At 48.6% G+C, this 9,187-nt stretch overlaps 1 pseudogene; it reads right to left on the bottom strand.

The window, feature by feature from the left end:
- Positions 1 to 6,130: 6,130 nt before the first annotated feature.
- Positions 6,131 to 8,940, bottom strand: LOC117853509 (uncharacterized; annotated as a pseudogene).
- Between the last annotated feature and the right edge of the window lie 247 nt (positions 8,941 to 9,187).

The raw sequence follows: 9,187 nt of genomic DNA on the forward strand, positions 1-9,187 counted from the left end.
ACCTCCTTTTCAGACCTCCTCATGGAGTTGGGGTTATTTACCCACCATTGCCCCTTGTTACACATGTTACCGATTCGTTTCTATTTTTCTATCTCCTCCGTTTCCTTCTCCCACGGCACCCTCCCTCATCTCCGTTTACTTCTGGGCGAGCTCCCCCGCGGCGGCGCGGCCGGGGCGCGGCGCGGCCGGGGGCGAGGTCCCCCGCGGCGGTGCGGCCGGGGCGAGGTCCCCCGCGGCGGCGCGGCCGGGGCGCGGCGCGGCCGGGGGCGAGCTCCCCCGCGGCGGCGCGGCCGGGGCGCGGCGCGGCCGGGGCGAGGTCCCCCGCGGCGGCGCGGCCGGGGGCGAGCTCCCCCGTGGCGGCGCGGCCGGGGCGAGGTCCCCCGCGGCGGCGCGGCCGGGGCGAGCTCCCCCGTGGCGGCGCGGCCGGGGCGAGGTCCCCCGCGGCGGCGCGGCCGGGGCGAGCTCCCCCGCGGCGGCGCACCGGGGCGCAGGCCGGCCGGGGGCGAGCTCCCCCGCGGCGGCGCGGCCGGGGCGCAGGCCGGCCGGGGGCGAGCTCATCGCGCCGGCCTGGCCCCCTGCGGCGGCGACGCCGGTCGGCGCGTCCTCTTCTGCAGGTCGTGAGGCATCTCGTCACCGCGGGGCACGACGTGCACGTGGTCACCGCCGCGCCGGAGTTCGTCTTCACCACCGAGATCTCCCCCTGCCTCCACATTTGCAAGGTCATGCTGGACTCCGGCACCATCCAGGCCGACGCCCTCACATGATTCAGGCTCACAATGATGATGAGTCAGGATCTATCGCCTAGCAAGTTGCTCCTAATCGATTTGTTTTGTTGTGTGATCTTTGTAACTGTGAGGCTACAGGAGCCACCAATTGTTGTAAACTGTAAGCAAATGCTGGTGTGTACAGGAGGAAGAGAAGGGGAGGAGAGACAGACATGTGGGTCCGTTTACAAAGGGTAAAATAGGCTATTCACAACAGGTGTTCATGTTTTTGGAGCTGGAGCATTGCCACTAACCAAACACGTGCAGCAACTTCATGTTTTTCTGGAGTTATTGGAGTGGAGCTAGGAAAGTGTGGAGCTGGTGGAGTGGAGCTGGTTTTTCTGAAGTGGAGTGCTCCCAAACAGGCCCTAAATGATCAGTAGTGATAAGCAATCACAATCGAAAGTGTGTACGTATAGTATATACATGATGAGTGTCTTGTATTGTGTTTTGGGGAAAATAAGGTCGAATTCGCCGGACATCGTCCTGCTCGCGGCCGGAGCTCCCAAAGCGGCATCGCCGCTGATCCCGGCCTGCCCCAGTGCCCCTCGCCGCCGCGTATGTCGCACCCTCCCCGAGCCGTACAGGAACCCGCACGTTTGCAAGCTAGGAGTCCCCCGCGCGCGGCCGGGTCGCACACGCCACGCATCCGACGACGCACCGGCCGCTCCCCGAGGCCATGCAGGAGGGAGTGGCCGGTCAGCGGAGGCCGCCGCCCCTGGCAAGGACCGCAGCCGGAACGCCCTCCAGCTCTCGTTCCGGTGGATGCCATGCAGTGGCCTGTGTGGATATATAGTTTGTTTTACCTTGCGCGGCGGTGTTCTACGAGACCTGCATGCTGGTAGCAGCCGAATTGGGTCGACCGATCGATCTCTCTCGGTAGCTAGTGGAAGAAAATCGAGTGTGCCGCCAGGTTCCTCCTTCCGACGGCGACAAAGAAGGCATGCAATGGAAATGCAAGCATTCGTTTGCTCTTGCCGTTGACCTAGTGTGCGTACAAGGTGACGGTGGGTAAAAAAAAAAAAACATGCCGAGGCAACGAAAAACTAGTCCACACTGATCTACTCGATCCTTCTTCATGGTGGCTTCATTTATTAAAGATAAATCCCGAAGCATCTTTTTTCCACATAAATTCCGATGCGAATCCGCTATAATGACAAGAAAAATCACAAGGAAGTAAAAAAAATAGCCAGATTTCTACAGTCAGCAGACTAAATACACCCGTTCAAAGGAAGAAGATTTAGTCTCCGTTACCGCCGGCCCCCAAGAGTCATTCGTATATGCCCCCTAAACACCATTACAAAAATTTGGCTTCCCGTCATCATCTACAGCTCGTCGTGGTGGTCATCGACGCCGCCCGAGACCTCTGTCTGGTACACGGCTGAGATGAGATGATGGGGTTGCACACGGCCTCCACCTCCTTGAGCTTCTCCTCGTAGTCCTCCTTCTCGGCCGACTGGCCACTCGAGGTCCTCGTCCATTTTTCTCCTTCTCCTCGCTCTCCAGCAGTCCAGCTTGTCCGCCAGCAGCTTGTCCTTGTCGCCGATCGCGTTCTTCATGTTGTACACGTACGTATCAAGCAGCTGGTTCCGGGCGTCGAGCTTCTCCTTCACCTTCACCTTCTTGTCCTCCTCAGCAAACTCCTCCGCCTCCCGGACCATGCGGTCAATCTCTCCTCCAGGCTCGATCAGGCGGCCCTTCTCTCGTTGGTGATCGTGATCTTCTCTGACTTGCCAGTGCCCTTGTCCTCCGCCTTCGCGTTCAGGATACCGTTGGCGTCAACCTAGCTAGCTCCAAGGCCTCCTTGATCGATCTGGGGGGCGCCCCTGCAGAATTCACATATCACCATCGGTCGGATAACACTGGATTCATCATTCACTAGTTCAACAAACAGACGTCTACTACTCTGGATAGCAGCTAACGCACGCACCTTGGAGTGGAGCTGGTGGATAGCAGCTAACGCACGCACCGATAACGGCTGGATTCCTAGTTACCTGCGCTTGGAGGCATGGAGCAGTGGCAGTGCCTGACGGTGGGTCGGTGGCGTGGCCCCGTACCTGCCGCCGCCGCCGTTCTCCGAGTGGGCGTGCTGGCGGCACCTGCGCTTCTGCCTGGCGCCGGCTGGAGTTCGACACGCTTCCGTCGCCTATCGTCACCGATGACAGGAACGTACGCTGGCCATGCCGAGCCGCTGATTCTTCTTCCTCGTGTGCGCCGCCCGCGGCCACGCCGCGCACTGGAGGACCTCGGCGAGCGCGCGCATCGCGGAGGACGGAGGCGAAGACGCTCGCATGCGGACAGCAAGGCGCCAACGACGTGCGCGCCTGGTGGAGAGGCGTGAGCGAGCCGTCGAGCGGCTCGAGGTCCAGTCGCAGCGCTGCTGCGGCGGTGTCCTTGGCGTTGCCGTTGAGCGTGGCCTGGAGGCGGTTCACCATAAGGGTGGCCCACATGTCATTCTCAGATCTAGCCTTTAAAAGCGTGACTTAACGGATGGAAACTGATTGAACGCAAATTAAACCCAAGTAAACACTGTATTTTGGATGACCTATAAGGAATATCCGTAAATTTTTAGGATATTCCTTATATGTCAACTCGAAACGCTCCTAGTGCGGCGGGGCATTCCCTGCTTTTTGACTCTGACAGCCTGTGGACTATTTTGTCAGCGAGACAGGAGGGAGAACCGGTGTGGGCCCACATATTAAATTCCACTTCAACAGAGGGTCATGATGCATGTCAGCCTGCACAAAAATCCCAATAATCCAGACCACAGCAGCACATCCCCTTTCCTCCATCATGCTATCCAATTTTCCACTGCTCCAATTTTCCCTGCACTTCCTCCTTGCAATTGGATGAGACACACATATACATCGGAGATTACCAGCATGTCTTGCATGTGGTCGGCCCCGGAGCTGCAGGTCTTGCGGGGACACCAGTCAGTTCACCGAGGCCTCCTCGTCGCCGCATTTCGCCGGTCACGTCCTGGCCTCAGAACCTGAAGGCGAGGACAACCAGTGGATGAACGTCATACCAGCTGGTGCAGCACTCAATTCCCATCCACGACGAGAACACGCCCAGTTGCTCCTCTGACAGTGCCGCGCGATCCGCCGCCGAGGCCGGGAAAAGCACGAGCACGGCAAGGGCCCCGACCCGCGTGAGGAGCGCTGGTGTGACGGCCGGGCGCGCGACGGGAGACGAGACTGAGCTCCGAAACGCCGGTTGCGTTCACCACCTCCTCGTCCAGGTTAGCAATGCAGGATCGGAGGAAGAAAGAGAGAGGAGGAAAGGACAGAGAGATGAATAGAGGAGCAAGAAGAGACATATGACATGTGGGCCCGTGCCACGTTGGATTTGACCTGTGGACTGGTTTTGGAGTCGAGGGTGAAATCACGGACTCGGCTTATAGCCTAGGTGGCTAAATAGGATTTTTTTTCCCTGACAAAATAGTCCCACTCAAAGACTAATGCTACCTGATTATTGGGCCAGACTAATGCCCTTTTTCATCCGCGACTGCTCATCTCCCCTGTTCACTCCATGAGAAATTTGGTTTCGATACCTATTCCTACTCTATTATACTCTGTTTGCTAGAGACAAAGTGACTTGTGAAAAGTTTGTGATACTTCTGTTTTTTTAGTTTTGTGCTTGACCATTGCAAAAACTCAAGTAGTAGTTAAGTTTTTTGACTCACAAAATGAACGGAAAATGATTAATGATCTTGGAATTTGTGAAGCAACTTCTCTGCACGACTGTTGAGCATGCATAGCAGCTGAACCAATATGTGAGCAGAATAACAGACAATATTTTTTTTTACAAAGTCTGGTGAAAACCCAAAGTTGTCAAACCCCGTAACAGAACTTTTTTTTTTTGGATAAAGTTTGTTTAGGATTCGATGGCCAATTCTGTGGCAAGAGTCATATGCTCAGCTACAAGTCTAGAACTCACGAAGCAAAGTGGACCACGTCACCTTCACTGAGATTAACGCAAAAGGCAAAACAAATAAATGTCTTGTGATTACGTGTCATTTTTTTAAAATAAAACATAAAACTGATCCACCACTAAAATGGTAAGATTTCTGGCATCAATTCCTCGGATTTTTTTTATTTTTTTATTTTAGTATTTTGCAAAAATATATATCCTAATAAAAAAATTGCAAATTCAATTTTAGACCTGAAACTTGTATGGATTATTTGAGCACCAAGATAGCTCTAAATGAAAAAAGTTTGAACTGCAAAGTTGTATATTTCGTAGATATCAATAATTTTCATATAAAGTTTATCTCCATCCAATTTAATATGAATTCGTTATGATTTTTTGAAAGTGTACTGCCCAGAGGAGGGAGATTTCGCCAGTTGAACTGGTGGTAAGGTTGCTACAGTGTACTTTCCGACGTTTTATTTGGCTATAACAGTTTCAAACGGCGGTATAAGTATAGATTTATAATTTTTTTATTAGGATAGATATTTTTGTAAAATACTAAAATATAAAATATAAAAATCCCAATGCTGCCTCTGTACTAAAGCAGTTTTGGAGCAATATTGATGGTACCCAGACCTGCCTGAGCACTTTGGTGGGGGCCCGGACTGTGAATCACACAGTCCAGGGAGCTGATCATGGGCTCGTTTCGTCTCTGGGTACACAGGCCTGCGTAGCGTTGCTGGGCTTTCTGGGCCAGTTCGTGTAGCAGTCATGGGCTACTTGGCAGGCCGGTTTCCTGGTTCGCTTTGAATTCTTTGGCGCCGAATTTAACGGTAATCATATCGGAGACCACACAGGAAGCAACTCGAAAGGATTTATATGTAATTTTAATTTTCTATAGGATTGCCCTTGTATGAGGTGGATGCAAAAGCACTTTTTTATCTCATCAATAAATCCAAACCGTTCTAAAAATAATCAATCTTCCAGGGAAAAAGAAGTCCACGTATCTTCCGATGTCTAAGATTTTTCGTGCAGCTTTGTTACATCGTCCTATTAAAAGTGCTGCTTCGCAGTGGGAGGTCATGAGTAGGAGAGCAACACGTGCACACGGCTCTAGACGACGACCTGTAATCTATTCTTCACGCCACTGTGTCTCGATCCTCTCTGCTCATAAATGGCCTCGCCAACATCCATTCAACACCTCTGATCCCTAACCAGCAGCGACGGTACGAGGAGATCAGGCGGACCCTCAGCCCAGAAGATGAAGCCAACGGAAGAGGAGACCCAACCCCAAGTACCTGGGCCCAGAGTGGCAAAAGCTGTAAGGGCTAAGAGCAACTCCAAAAAACTTAAATTACCTCTAATACATCGTATCCAAACATCCCTTTAGACTAGTGTTCCAGTGCTGCTGTCACCACTCTAGTCTGCTTACTTCTTAGAGTATCTTAGTAGGTTCACTTGTCATGCCCATAGCTTTTTAACAAACCTTGCAGAGAATCCCAAGGGCAAGGTAAAACAGACCAAGTCACCTTCACCGAGATCGACGCAAAATCAGTCTTTATCAGTTCACTGGCACGTCCATGGTTGCGAGCCTTGAAGGAACAGCAATATTCTGAGGAACCGTAAGGCTCTGAACCTACCTTGAACTTCAAATCCATCTGAGTACCCATTACTACCGCTACCACAGACCTCCCCAAGGCACGGGACTCAACAATGGTGCCATCAAAGAGCTGGATCTCTTCATCTAACTCGCTGATAAAACAGCCAAGACACATTGAAACTGCCTTGGACTTCTGATATGACAACTTCTACATTTGCCTCAACTGCATGGTCGAGACGTGATGCACTTATGTCAATTGCGCCACAATCGCCAATGATGCGACACGTGAATACACTACAATCCCATGTATCCATGCTGCCTATGACAGATATACCATCAATCAGCTGTAGGCCATCCTTTTCATGACCTCCTGTCTTGATCTTCATATCATATTCGATTAGAGTAGTTCCACCCAAATTGATCCCTCGCTTAGGGGCCATGTTGATGAGAGAACCCTACAAAATTATTGTTATTTAGTATCCCCTCATATAAAAGAAAGAAACAAGTCAAGCTAAATACTTCCTTGTAACAATATATTTTTGTGAAGGGAACTTGTAGCTACTTACTTAAAAGGGTTATTTAACAACTGATGACCATCTTCACTGTCACATATCAAATTGAATGGTTACAAGGTGCATAACAGTGTTAGTGAGGGAAAATTGGGTCTCTCACTATTTATTTGATTTTGTTTGAGTCCCAAATATTTACTTGCATAAGCCTGTGTGAAATGAAAAAATGATTTTGTTTGGACTATGTGATACTTTGTTTCATGTTTTAGATCTATTTTCATGATAAATCTTAAATCTCTATTCCACAATTTAAGACTTGGTATATAGTAGTGGCTTATACAATCTTAAGTATTATTCTGCTACTTATGGGCATACATGGGAGCTATAACGTAATGAATGTCTACTATGGCACAGCAACCATAAACTAATCCTATTTCAAGTGATTTAGGAAATCAAGAGCACAAACTGAGCCGACATCTACTTAATAATTCAAGACTAGAGGTTAATCAAACATGTGATCCCATCAAACATTCACAATTTATCCCAACTTTAATGATGTACAAGGGATTGAGTGGCTGTACTATGCCATACAGATCCAATCTCATCTGTTATATGCATGCGATAAATTTGGATTTATATTTAGAAATAAATAAAGTAGTTTGAAATAATCTCTTGATTGTCCATGTTCATCTACTTAAACCCCTCAAGTGTAAGATTGGGCATTTGACCCAAGAAGTATTCCACACTGTCTAGATAGTACCTTGGGGCGATTTCGGAGGTGGTTTTGCCCACATAGCATGCAAAATGGTTGCTGGCCCAAAGCCATCTCCAAAACTGACCTAGGAGGTGATTAGACAGTATTGAATACTTTAAAGGGTTCGAATACCTGGTTTTGTACTTGAGGGGGTTAAGTAGATAAAACCTCAACACTTGGGCCTCCTAGCTAGACTTATTCCTTGAAACAATTGCAGATAAGTATGAACGCGCACCTCCTCACGATGATGGCATCATCCCTACTAACATTGACAACATAGTTCAGCAATGGTTCCAGATCATCCTGCGCTGCTAGGTATCCATACAACTCTACTAAGCCAGCATCCACTGGAATTTTAGCCAACTTTAATGAGAAAATTTGCAACATGCGTTGAGGTAGATGGCGCATGCAGGTTCCATTGCGCATGGTGCAGCCTGTGGGATCTGATAACATCATTGCCTCCAACCGAGCTTCACAAAAAAAGTTAATATTGAAATTGGAAGTTAAGACAGTAAACAAAATGCTTGCCGTACAGAAAAAAAAGGAAACATGTTGGTTGGAAATTTTCCTTTTTCATATAATTGGAAACTATCTATGTTTTTTGTACTAAAACTCTTTCTACCACAAAAGGTTCTTTTAAAGAAAACCATTGAAAATAGAGGGTAACATCTAATCAGTTCAGGAAGGGAACTTCCACACTTCAGCTAAGAACTAAAACTGGTCATTTCACCCCTTACTGTCTTCTTTTGTTTCTCTTTCCAGAAGTCTTCTTTTTAAGTTTTCTGATGATATATAATAACATCATACCCTACGTTACAAAATATTTTCATATTTTCTCTATAATATTTGCATATGTAAGGAGTAGGGAGTGTAAAACTGTTTAACATTTAGCGCACAAAAATACATGCTAAAATTAATGAAATGTTATGAGCATATTCCGTAGTATAGAGCATGATTGAACAGAGGATAAATCAGATGAACCTATAGCTTGAAGAATGTCATAATAACAAATAAAAACAGGAAATGAGATATTGATCACTTACTCTCGCTGCGGTCCACAATACGATAGTCTTTTTTCAACTTATTTGTGCCCCTGTAAATAGAGCCATCACGGTGGCTGCTATCTGGAAGTATATTAAGAGGGACTACCCTGTCAACAGATTAACGAGGCATCTCTTGCTGCCCGGTTTGCATTTTCTTCATCGTCACTCACGACGTTTTCCCCCCTGCGACCCTTGGTTGCCCTCCTATCTGCGCCCACCAGAACACCACCTGATTTCAGCCATGTTTCTGGTTTGCTGTCCGTGACCTCCACAGTTGCCCTACGAGCTTCTTCATCACCATAACTGACATCCACACTTGTCCTCCTCCCATCTTTTTCACCACCGGAAGGACGGCCATAGCCATAACAGTCGATGAACTCTTTGGTCGTACCACTGTTTTGTAGATTGTTCATGTGTTGTGAGTGCTCGCCCAGGAAAATCACGGTATGGCTGAAATTGATTTATATTTTCGGCCTTTTCACTCTGTTTTGGGAGTCATATGGGATTAACTAAAAAAATGTTGCCTCATCTTTGAATCAATGTGGGGACGGTTGTTAAAAACCCAAATTTGGCCATGATCCAGACCCAAAACTTAACCAAACCAA

This window comes from Setaria viridis, chromosome 1 (genome assembly GCF_005286985.2).
Source record: "Setaria viridis chromosome 1, Setaria_viridis_v4.0, whole genome shotgun sequence".
Taxonomy (NCBI): domain Eukaryota; kingdom Viridiplantae; phylum Streptophyta; class Magnoliopsida; order Poales; family Poaceae; genus Setaria; species Setaria viridis.